The sequence below is a fragment of the Montipora foliosa genome, chromosome 2 (genome assembly GCF_036669935.1).
Source record: "Montipora foliosa isolate CH-2021 chromosome 2, ASM3666993v2, whole genome shotgun sequence".
Lineage (NCBI taxonomy): Eukaryota > Metazoa > Cnidaria > Anthozoa > Scleractinia > Acroporidae > Montipora > Montipora foliosa.
The window spans coordinates 18,584,297-18,595,077 of NC_090870.1; positions in this window are offsets into that span (position 1 = coordinate 18,584,297).

Genomic DNA, 10,781 nt, shown 5'->3' on the forward strand with positions numbered 1-10,781 from the left:
AAGACTGCTGATTTACTTGTGGAGTCGTATGCTTCCATTTTTACCAGTGAGGAAGCTCTAATTAAATGAAAATTGTGTTCTCGAAAATATGGCGGAACAAATCAATGAATTCTCTGTAGGAAAGAAGGAAGTCGTACAACAGCTGAGCTCGTTGTGAATGAACATCCATAAAGCGGCTGGACCCGATAGTCTACATCCTGTGATAATAAAAACTCTAGCTGAAAATGAAAACTTTGTCAACGCCGTTACAGTTCTCTTTCAAGCTGCCGCAAGTACATGCTGCATCCCCAACCCATGGAAGTGTGCAATAGTTACTGCCTTACATAAGAAAGGTCCACTCAATGATGCATGCAATTGAAGACCTATTTCTCTTACTTGCATTTTATGTAAAGTATTTGAGAAATTACTTTATAGACATCTCTACACGCACGTGCGTTACAACCTCAGCCCGCACCAACACGGCTTTGTCCACGGCAAGTCGCGTCTCTCTAATCTTTTGGAAACAGTGCATGGGCCCAATACCATTTTTGAGGATGGGGATGTGGTAGAACTAGTCTACTTGGACTTTCAGAAAGCGTTCGATAAAGTTCCACCTGAGCGACTCCTGTTGAAGTTAAAAGTATATGGGACAACCGTCCAATGTAACAACATTATTCGAAATTTACTGGTAGAACAATGGCAGTCCGTGTAGGCGTCGAATTATCCACATGGGAACCCGTACCATCTGGAGTGTATCTGGGTTCCGTTTTGGGGCCCCTGTTGTTTCTTTTGTTTATTAACGATATGCCTGCTATCACAAAAAATACAACCACGCAGTTTGCTGACGATTGAAAGTTAATAGGAAACACACGATCACCTGCAACCATTCAGTCGGACTTACACTGCTTATCCCATTGGGCTGACATGTGGCAAATTTAATGAATCAAAGTGCAGCGTTTTGCATATTGGTAGACAACCATAAGAATAACTACACGATGGGCCATACACCCTTGCAAGTGCTTGAAAAGGACAGAGATCTGGGAGTGGTTGTTTCAGCTGGTGATACCCTTTGTTGGGAGGAACAATTACGAGGAATGATTGGAAAAGCAAAACAAATGACTTCATGGATCATTAGGAATGTTGTATCTTGGAAACCAGAAGTGCTGATACCATTTTACAAAGCTTTTGTCAGACCCCATTTGGAATACGCAGTGCAGCTGTGGGCCCCAACTGCAAGACACGGAAACTGGGGTATTATAATGGAAATTGAGGACTGCCAAAGACAGTTTACTATAGAATAATTGAGGGCACGGGCCTACTCCCTTACCGTCAAAGGTTACAGCGTCTCAGATTAACGACTTTACCGAAACGTCGAATGCGTGGTGACTTAATCGAGACTTTCAAAATAATAAACGGTTTTGTGGACTATGGTCACATAATGTTTGGGACGAATACAGCTTATCGAACTCGCAATCTTAATGTCACTTGTCATCATTCATTAAGATCAGCGCATGACTTCTTTAGCAATAGAGGGATTAAATATTGGAACCAGTTGCCACTAAGCGTGCGAAATTCAGCAAGTATCAATGCCTATAAGGTTGGTTTTGACCTCTTTAAGTTCTCTAAACCTGATTCGCCTAAGGCATTCTGGAAATTGTCGGAAGAAATCTTTAATAGATCTAGAATAAGCGATAAAAGTGAACACGTCAATTATTTACTAGCCAATCGCAATGATGCCATGCGGCAAAATATCTTGGTTTAATAATTGATTTTGTTGTTTTCTGTTTTCAGTATATTTTTTTCTACGATTTTAGTATTCTTAATACTACATTTTTGATTTTTATCATATGATAATAATAATTTTGTAAATAGATTTGTAAATAGAGATATCCTGAAGTGATATAACAAAGTTATCTGATCCTATCTTATGCATACACCCATCTAAAAAGGACACAGCCTGAGTTTGCGCTTCGATTGCACAGAAAAGATGAGGACAACTGTACGGAGAGGTAAGTGAAATTTATTTCTACATTTACAGCCTATTTTAGCATTTATAAGCTCAAAATTAATTTTCCCATACAAAGTCTATAAATCGTATACCGAGCTTGGGCTGCCTATGGTGGCTCGAAGGGTTTCCAACTTGGACTACGATCGGTAACGTATAAAGCTGCATCATCAAAAATTATATAAACCTTTTTGACTACAAAACCTTCAAGTAGCCTCTCCAGGGTTGATTTTATACAATTAAGAGCCCGACTTTAAATCAAATTAATCGCTCTAAAAAGAAGGAGTCTATAAGAATTCAAGTTAGGTTGGACTGACAGGTTTCCACCTACGGTTAAAGCGCAATTGGATGCCTTGGTCTGAAAAAAACCTCTGAGATAATTATATTCTGTAGGCCAGAACCTGTGTGTTTTATGACTATTTTTGACTTCCCGAGAAAATAAATGTCGAAGTTGTAAATTTCATGCCAGATAGTCTCGACTACAACATCGTCAGATAGCTCAGGTTGTCTGAAGTTTCATCCTATACATTTATTACAAATCACTGACGAATCATTTGCTTTTAAATGCTATGTCAAATGGTTTTCATTTTCAAATTTTTCCTTTTGTTGATTTTGGGGTCAGTATCAAGTGACCTGCGTATTTTGAAGAATTCGAAAAACGCAATATTTAGATAGTTAATCCATATTGTGACGATCCAACTGAAGGTCACTGAAAGATTGCGAAATGCAATTCAGGTCAGCACATTAGAATCACGTCCTGTCTCAATAGTTGTGCTATCAAAACAAGCTTAAGGACGACATCGTTTGTTTGCGTGTGAGTATTATTGACGGCTAAACTAAAAAGTGGACTTAAGCATGAAGTATTGGACTCTATTGATCGGCCAACTTTAAAATCAGATATTAATCCTGCGCTGCAATGCAAAAGACAGACCAAACGGAGCAAAAGACCACTAAGTACGGCTTAGTGAAAGCATATATAAACTATACAATTGACCGCAAATCAGCATCGACTGATCCTTATTCACGGTGCCGGCCGGCGAAATTCGCCGGCTATTGCACGTGAACTCGCCGTCTACTTTTCCTGAGAAATTACCCCGAATTTTACGAATAACATGAGAAACATTTGCACAGAACAAAAGCCTTGGATCGGGAAAGTTTTGTTCATGAAAAACAAAAGAGAGGCCTGAATTCTGAGTAATTTCGGCTGTGATTTTTGTTTTCCTGTCTATGTCAAAGATCGGGCACACACGTTTTTTAGGCAGCGGTCTAGCAGTCCACTAATTGGTGTTGGCCAACTACATTTAAAGCGTGACAAGACGACATTCGCAAAAGATCTTTTCGGTCACGACCAATGAAATACACTGCACGCAGCTGTACAGAATGCAAAGGAGCCTTGAAGGGGGCTATGTCACGTTGTTTTAGTGTCGTTTCAAACCCAAAATATGTCTTGCCGTCACTTACTGAATTTCAAAAATTTAAGAGTATTCATGTTCCCTCTCTGAATAAAAAAATATTAATTAGTGCTGTGTTCAAATACCCTACTTCGTGCTCCAGACTGCAGGAAATGCATTCTAAGAGGCCCAAATTTCAAAAATTTCAGAGGGGGAGGATGCCCCCGGACCTCCCTACAAGTTCGCGCCTTACCAAGGTGATCTGGTGACGTAATGCGGAGGACTGGGGAGAAAATTTTAACGCCGTATCCCACAACTACGCGGGGCCTTAAATGTTATTTCCGAATTCAACATTTATTTATTTATTTATTTATTTACGGTAAAAAATTCATCAGGTACAATTCCAAAAAAGAAATTTGTAAAATCCTAAAATCTAAAATCCTAATCCTATTATTATATTAATTTACAAAATAAGCTACCTACAGACCTGATTTCCAAGAACGCCGTGTATTTAAAAATTTTGATAGAGAAGGCGTTTAAATTGATCTATGGAACTAGATTCCCTAATGTTACGATGTAAGCTGTTCCAAAGAGTTGCGCCGCTGTAACTAAAACTATTTTTCATGTAGTTTGTTCTCGGAAACGGAACAACACGTTTATTTGCCGAATCCCTCAGAGCATAGTTTGATACATTTGGCGTTACAAATTTAGACCTGAGATATTCGGGAACCAGACCATTTAAAGACTTGAAAACCATTAAAGCTTGCTGAATTTGACGTTGAGAATTTAAGTCTTTCCAGCTGAGTTTGTGAAACAAGGAATTAACATCAGCGTCATAGCTCGATGAAGTTATCACTCGTGCAGCACGGTTCTGTAGTTTTTGTAGCTTGTTAGATAATGTTTTACCACAATTACCCTAGACTAGGTTGCAGTAATCAAAATGGGGTTGAACTAGTGAGTTGTACATACTGAGTAAGGTTGATTGAGGCACAAATGGCTTAACTCCTTTAATGGCTCCAATTGCGGAAGCAATCTTTTTACACAGTTTATCAACGTGGAGATGCCATGTTAGATTTTCGTCAACATATATTCCAAGTGATTTCAATGAGGAAACTTTTTTAATTGGAACATTATCGATGGAGAGTTCAAGAGTATCAGATAGAGTGCTTAATCTTTGCCTGGATTCAATCAACATAAATTCAGTCTTTGTAGCGTTTAAAGTAAGTTTGTTAGACACAAGCCATTTGCTTAGCTTTTCAAGGTCATGAGATATACTAGACTGAATCAGATGTAAATCAGAGCCAGCATAAGTAATATGTGTATCATCAGCATACATTCTAGGAACGCTGAAGGATAGACAGTTAGGCAAATCATTAATATAAATTAAAAATAAAAGAGGGCCAAGGATCGTTCCCTGTGGCACACCGCATTTAGGAGTGATAAAATCAGAGAGACAACCGTTAACGGAGCACCGTTGTGTGCGATTCGTCAAATATGATTTAAACCAATCAAGCGATTTCCCTTGAATTCCGTACTGATTCATTTTAGTTAATAGTATCTCATGATCAACAGTGTCGAAGGCCTTTTTTAAGTCGAGGAACACTACGGCATTTACGTAGCCACGATCGATATTAAACGCCCAACTGTCAGTAGCTTCAAGAAGAGCACTAACAGTTGAGTGCAAAGACCGGAAACCGGATTGTTGTTTAGAGATGATTCCCTCGTTACTTAAGAAGTTGTATAACTGATCGTACACAATCCTCTCGAACACTTTGGCGACAACTGAAATGACAGAGATAGGTCGGTAGTTGTTCAAATCAAATGACTCGCCAAGTCTGAACAAGGGAATCACTCTGGCACATTTCCCGAATCGTCAGGAAATATGCCAGACGTCAAAGATTTATTAAACAGGTCACATAACGGACCCGAAATAATATCAGCACACTCACGAATGAATTTAGCAGAGATATTGTCTAACCCAGTAGATTTAGTTTTCGACAATCGATTTAGATGAGTAAAAACAATACTACAAGTAGTTGGACGAAAAGAGAATTTGTTGAAGTTTTCAGGAAAATTGTTTAAATAAATAAGTAGAAGGTATTTCGCGGGCTTGTCTGGGCCGAATAGTTGAAAAATGTTCGTTAAAGGTATTGGAAATCTCGTTAGAATTACAGATAGATATATCATTTACTTTGACTTCGAATTCCTTTACCAACTGGCTGTTCTGACCACGGGACATGAGGGGATTAATAGTTTTCCAAGTCCTTCGAGAGTTTCCTTCGGATTGAATTAGGGCGCGTTCGATTGACCCTATTCCGGAATAAGAATACGTGGAGTGATGACTAAAACAGTATGTTTGGCGCGTTTCGAAGCAGCAAGGACAACAAAAATATGTTTAAAATAGTATTTTAGCTGATGTTTGACAATTGTTATGTGAATCACCGTAAAAACGAAGGATTTCTACCATATATTCCATGCATTCTTATTCCGGAATACGGTCAATCGAACGCACCCTAAGACTATTATGATAATAGGATGCCTTAGTGGTTTTTAAATTATTGTTGATTTTATTTCGTAATTTTCTGTAATTAGCCAGTCATGAGGATTCTTTGTTTTTATCGCCTTCTTTTTAGCAGCATCACGACAGCGCATATCATTCTTCAAGACTGAATTAATCCAGGGTGAGTTATTCAATTTAGCACGTCTAGTTCGAATTGGAGCATGAGAATTGACAACGCGGACAAATTTTGTTTTCCAGTTAGACCAAACCAAATTTGGAACTTCAGATTCATCGAAAGACCAATCTTGTTGAGAGATTTCATTTCGAAAATTATCTCGATTAAAATTTCGAAAATTTCTAGAAGAGATGTAAGAGTGTCCTTTAGATGATAAATCAGAAGAAAGTTTTCGATAAACATAGACGAGGCTATGATCACTGATGCCAATATGGGAGACACCGGAACAGCTTACCTTATCTGCATGATTAGTAAAAATCAAATCGATTAATGTAGATGAGGATTCAGTAACACGAGTTGGTTCATTTATTAATTGATTGAGCCCATATAAATCCGAAATCTCGAGTAAATGACGAGTGTTTGCATCAGGTGTAGCATGGCCGAGGCGAGGTTAAATTTCGGCGGTTTCCAATTGAATGTTCATTCAGTAACAGGAAATGTGGGAGACACGGAATGATCTGTTGACTTTTGCCGATGGAAATACTGCAGGAAATTTGGAAACAAAACCTAAGGCCGCGCACGGTTGTGGGATACTGCGTTAAAATGTTTCTTCCCAGAAAGTGCTTGGAAAGCGCGCCTTCGGTGCGCATTGTCCATCCTCCGCCTACTCCTCAGGTTTTGCCGCCTACTAAAATTCTTATTGAAAACCCTGTCTTATGCATGAAAGACTTTTTCTTTTCCTAATTGGTCTGAGAAGGAATATCAAAAATAAAAATAAAAACACTTTTTCGGGTTTGAAATTATTATTTTCTTCACAAAATCGAAGTTCTCTTAATAGCAACAAAACACGTTAAGTTAAAAATTTCAAGAGAATCCCGTATTATAATTACGAGAATTGATACTACAACACTATGGAGGTATCTATGACAAAGGGTGTTCGCCCTTCAGCCCCGGATCGATGCATTCACGATTTGGAAATTGCTACATCAATTACAGAGGATTGCATTTTTTTCAAAGATATGCCTCCATTCCAACACTGTTTATGTACGGCAATGTTATAGTACCGCATGAAATACCAATTATTATCAAACAAGATACACTCATTATTGTGACGCAATAGATCATAACAGCAACAGGAAGGCCGTCTTAAAGCACCCTATATTGTGCTGGAAGAAGATCAGCCGGCTAAGATTAAAGTGTCTGCCAAGTTAAAAGAAAGTCTCTGGAGCGCACTCAGCGCGGCATTTAATGCTTAAAGTGCACATCGAAATTTCAGCACCATTTTTTATTTTAAAACCGAAAATGTAATGATGTAAAGAGTATTTCTGTACAAAAACAGTTTAATTTCTGTTCCGAGATCATAACTGACATATCTAGAATGCGAAGAAACCTCGCGTATATGTTTTTTAGGAAAATATGAGACAAAGCCTGGGTCGAGTTGAGGATTTTGACGTTATCGGTTGTGTAACCTTGCAACTTGTGGGAAGATTCAGTGTGGTTGTGAGAGTATTTCACTCCTATATTTAGGATTTAAAGCGGCCAAAGCGCACACAGCAATATAGAGTATTCGCTGATCTTCTTTACTGGCAGTTGTAGTTAAGTTATTTAACGAAGAATAACAATTTGGTATGAAATCCACATCTGCGAAATCTTGCGATGTGTTCACATCACTTTCGAGCCCGTCAATTGCATTTTCTCCTCCAGTTGTATTTTCAGTTCTCGGTATCCAGATTAAAGCTCTCCTCGTCTGTGGGCTTAACGATCTCTCTGAGGAGGCTGAGTTCATTATTCATTTGCGTACATTTCATTATTAAAAGACGCGAGGTGGATTTTATTTGGAAGGCGTTTTATCTCAAGGAGACTTTATCGGAATTCGAACGTTCGATGAGTAGATGACTTTGGCATATTCTAAAATCAAAATCGTGAAGTCTTCCGGATTCTTATGTAGACAAGGTTGGAGATGACTTACAAATAAATCTTGCCAAATCTGTCTACAAGTTTCAAGTTCCTTAACGTTTTTCGTTTTGAAAATACAGGCATTTTGAATAGGCCATTTTCGATATATTAAATATTCAGCTTGAAAGTGAGGCAGTGAGGACAAAGACAATAGAAACACTTGGGAATTAATGTCAAAAATATTTACATATCATCCACTTTCCTTTGTCTTTGTCCTCACTGACTCGCTATCAAGCTGAATTTTAATATATCGAAAAAGGCCTATTTCCTTATTGTCACTTGCGTGACACCAAACAATGAAATCTGTTTTGACTGGAAATATAAAATGTCTCTCTTTATGGTTCTCCGTAGTTTCAACGTTTCAAATATATTAGGTGTTTAAAACTCATGTGTACTGTCTCGCAAGTGAAAAGTAAGCAGACCGTCTTAGTGAGGTTGTTTATGCATTCGTCATCCACAACATTGCCTTTTCCATGTACGGCTTCGAATTTATTTTTTTATGGCGTGACAGTGAAAACGATCTGTAGGCATGCTTGGGAGACTCTTGGGACTTCGTTTGTCGGTCGATTTATATCCACTGAACGCGCTAAGTGCATTTCAATTGATATCCGAGTTCCAAAACAAATCAAGGAAGTCGTTATTCATCGTCATTATAGAAGTGGAACCATCTGACTTGGAACGAATGGCATAGAACGAAGTGGTCGATCGAGAGCATAATCGGCACCTTACTTCGCTCTCGATCTGTTGCAACAGTGGGTTGATCTTTCTTTCTTTTTGCTAGGTCTATAGTTGAGAAAGTTCGTTTCTTAAATCTTCAGACCCCAGACATAAGTGCTAGATCGACTCTTAATGCAAAAACACAGCACCGGATCGAAGTCTTCGTAGGTTTGCCGGGTAGGTTTGAAACTAGCCTGTTCCAGGCTTTCAGTTCCGTGAAAGTGTTTTAGCCGGTTTTGCCACAGTCAGGCGGCTTTAACCTGATGACAAGATTTCTTCAAGACTGAAAATGTCAACCTCGAGACCTCGAAAGGTCCAACCTTTGTCTTTGATTATTTGACGAGGAAAATTGCATAGCTAAAGTTCGCTAACATTATCTATTTCTTACACTATACTTGGAATTTACAGCATTCAGTCGACGAAAGGCTTTTAGGTAACTAGCTGTTACACGAACGAGATGTTCACCAATCAGTTGGGAGTAACCCAACCCTATAAGGTCAATTTGGTCCCGTAAAGAGTCTTTGTCCTTCATCAGAATAAACTAGGTGTCAGTCGTAGGCGGTTAAAGAGTAAACATTTTAGCCCTGAGTTAGCGCTGACAGTGCTTTTTTTTTTTTAACGTGCAGGCAAAATGTTTCCTGGAAACAGCTATAATAATACATGTAGATTGTAACGTACCCGAGGTATGCACTTTACAGAATACATAGGCGAAAGCTATCTGTGCTTTTACTTACGATTATTAAACATTTTTCAAACTGGTACTTTTATTCAGGAGACGTGCCGGATCGCGTGCGTGTATGTGTGTTTTTTCTTTTGTTACCGGCTTTTGTGACAAGTCATTGACACACCTGTGTACAAAGAGATTTCTTCATCAGTTCTCCTCGGTCAAGACTTCGAATCAAAGTCGTGGAAACCGTGGACATTATTGTTTCTTTCTGATCTCACGTCACGTTTGGAATTTTCCAAAAGGGTGAAAGTCATCAATCCGCCCACGAGCCAGAAGGGTTCCCAATACGGCTCAAGCAGAGCTCAGCCCGATTTTAATGACAGGAAATAACTAAGAACACAACTCCACCTTGGATGGAAGGGATGCCAGTGTGTGCAGGGTTCCTTTTATGCCTAAGTGATTGTTAATTAACATCTAGTAATAGCAATAGCAACTCCTGCACAGTTACATTGGAGTGTTTGTAACAAAGCGCTTACTTTTATAGCCCAATTAGAAGAGGGTATTTTTACAACCAGCATCTGTCTGGGACCTGAGTGATTGACAATATACATGTATCTTCATTTAAGGAAGAAGATAAGGATGTTCTGTATGCATGTTCTGCATTTGAGAAGCATGAGAGGTTACCCCGGCCATGATCCCAGCTGTCCCTTGAAATCGAAAATGATCAATGATTTGATTATGATCACACTCCACAGTCAACGTTTTGCTGTGGTTTTGCTGAATTTCACAAGGACTCCAATTATTGATGACATATTTACCCAATTTAAAAACAATGCTCAGCTTCAGTACCCTTTCTAAATCGAAGCGATATGCAAGAGAGTTCTTCTGATTCTCTGCGTGAAATTTAGAACATTGGACTACTGACGCGGTAGGTGAGGATTGTGGTCGCAGCGGATCTTACCAAAAATGATCGAATAATTTAACAATATGTTTTTCCGGTCAGTTGCCAATTTTCTATCAGAGCAGTTTGTAGCGGTGACCTTATTCTCATCAGCGTAACTAGGCTTAGCTTGTCATGATGCACCAGATTTCAATAATACGCATCTCTGGTTTAACTCAACCATTTAATCTATTCCCGGCACTTGAAACGCATTAGTGACGCACATCTTATAATATCACTTCTCATTTCTAATTCCCAATACTTCGTCAACGTAATTAATCCAAAAACGTGGCCTCAAAAAAAATTCAAGGTTTAAATCAATATACTGTATCAATCTCTTTTCGAATCACCTTGTTTCTGTAACATTCAGGAGAAACTACTAAAGATGAACCTCATTTTACGAGAAGTATTAATTACCATTATTGATTGGATGTTTACGCGTTACAAACTA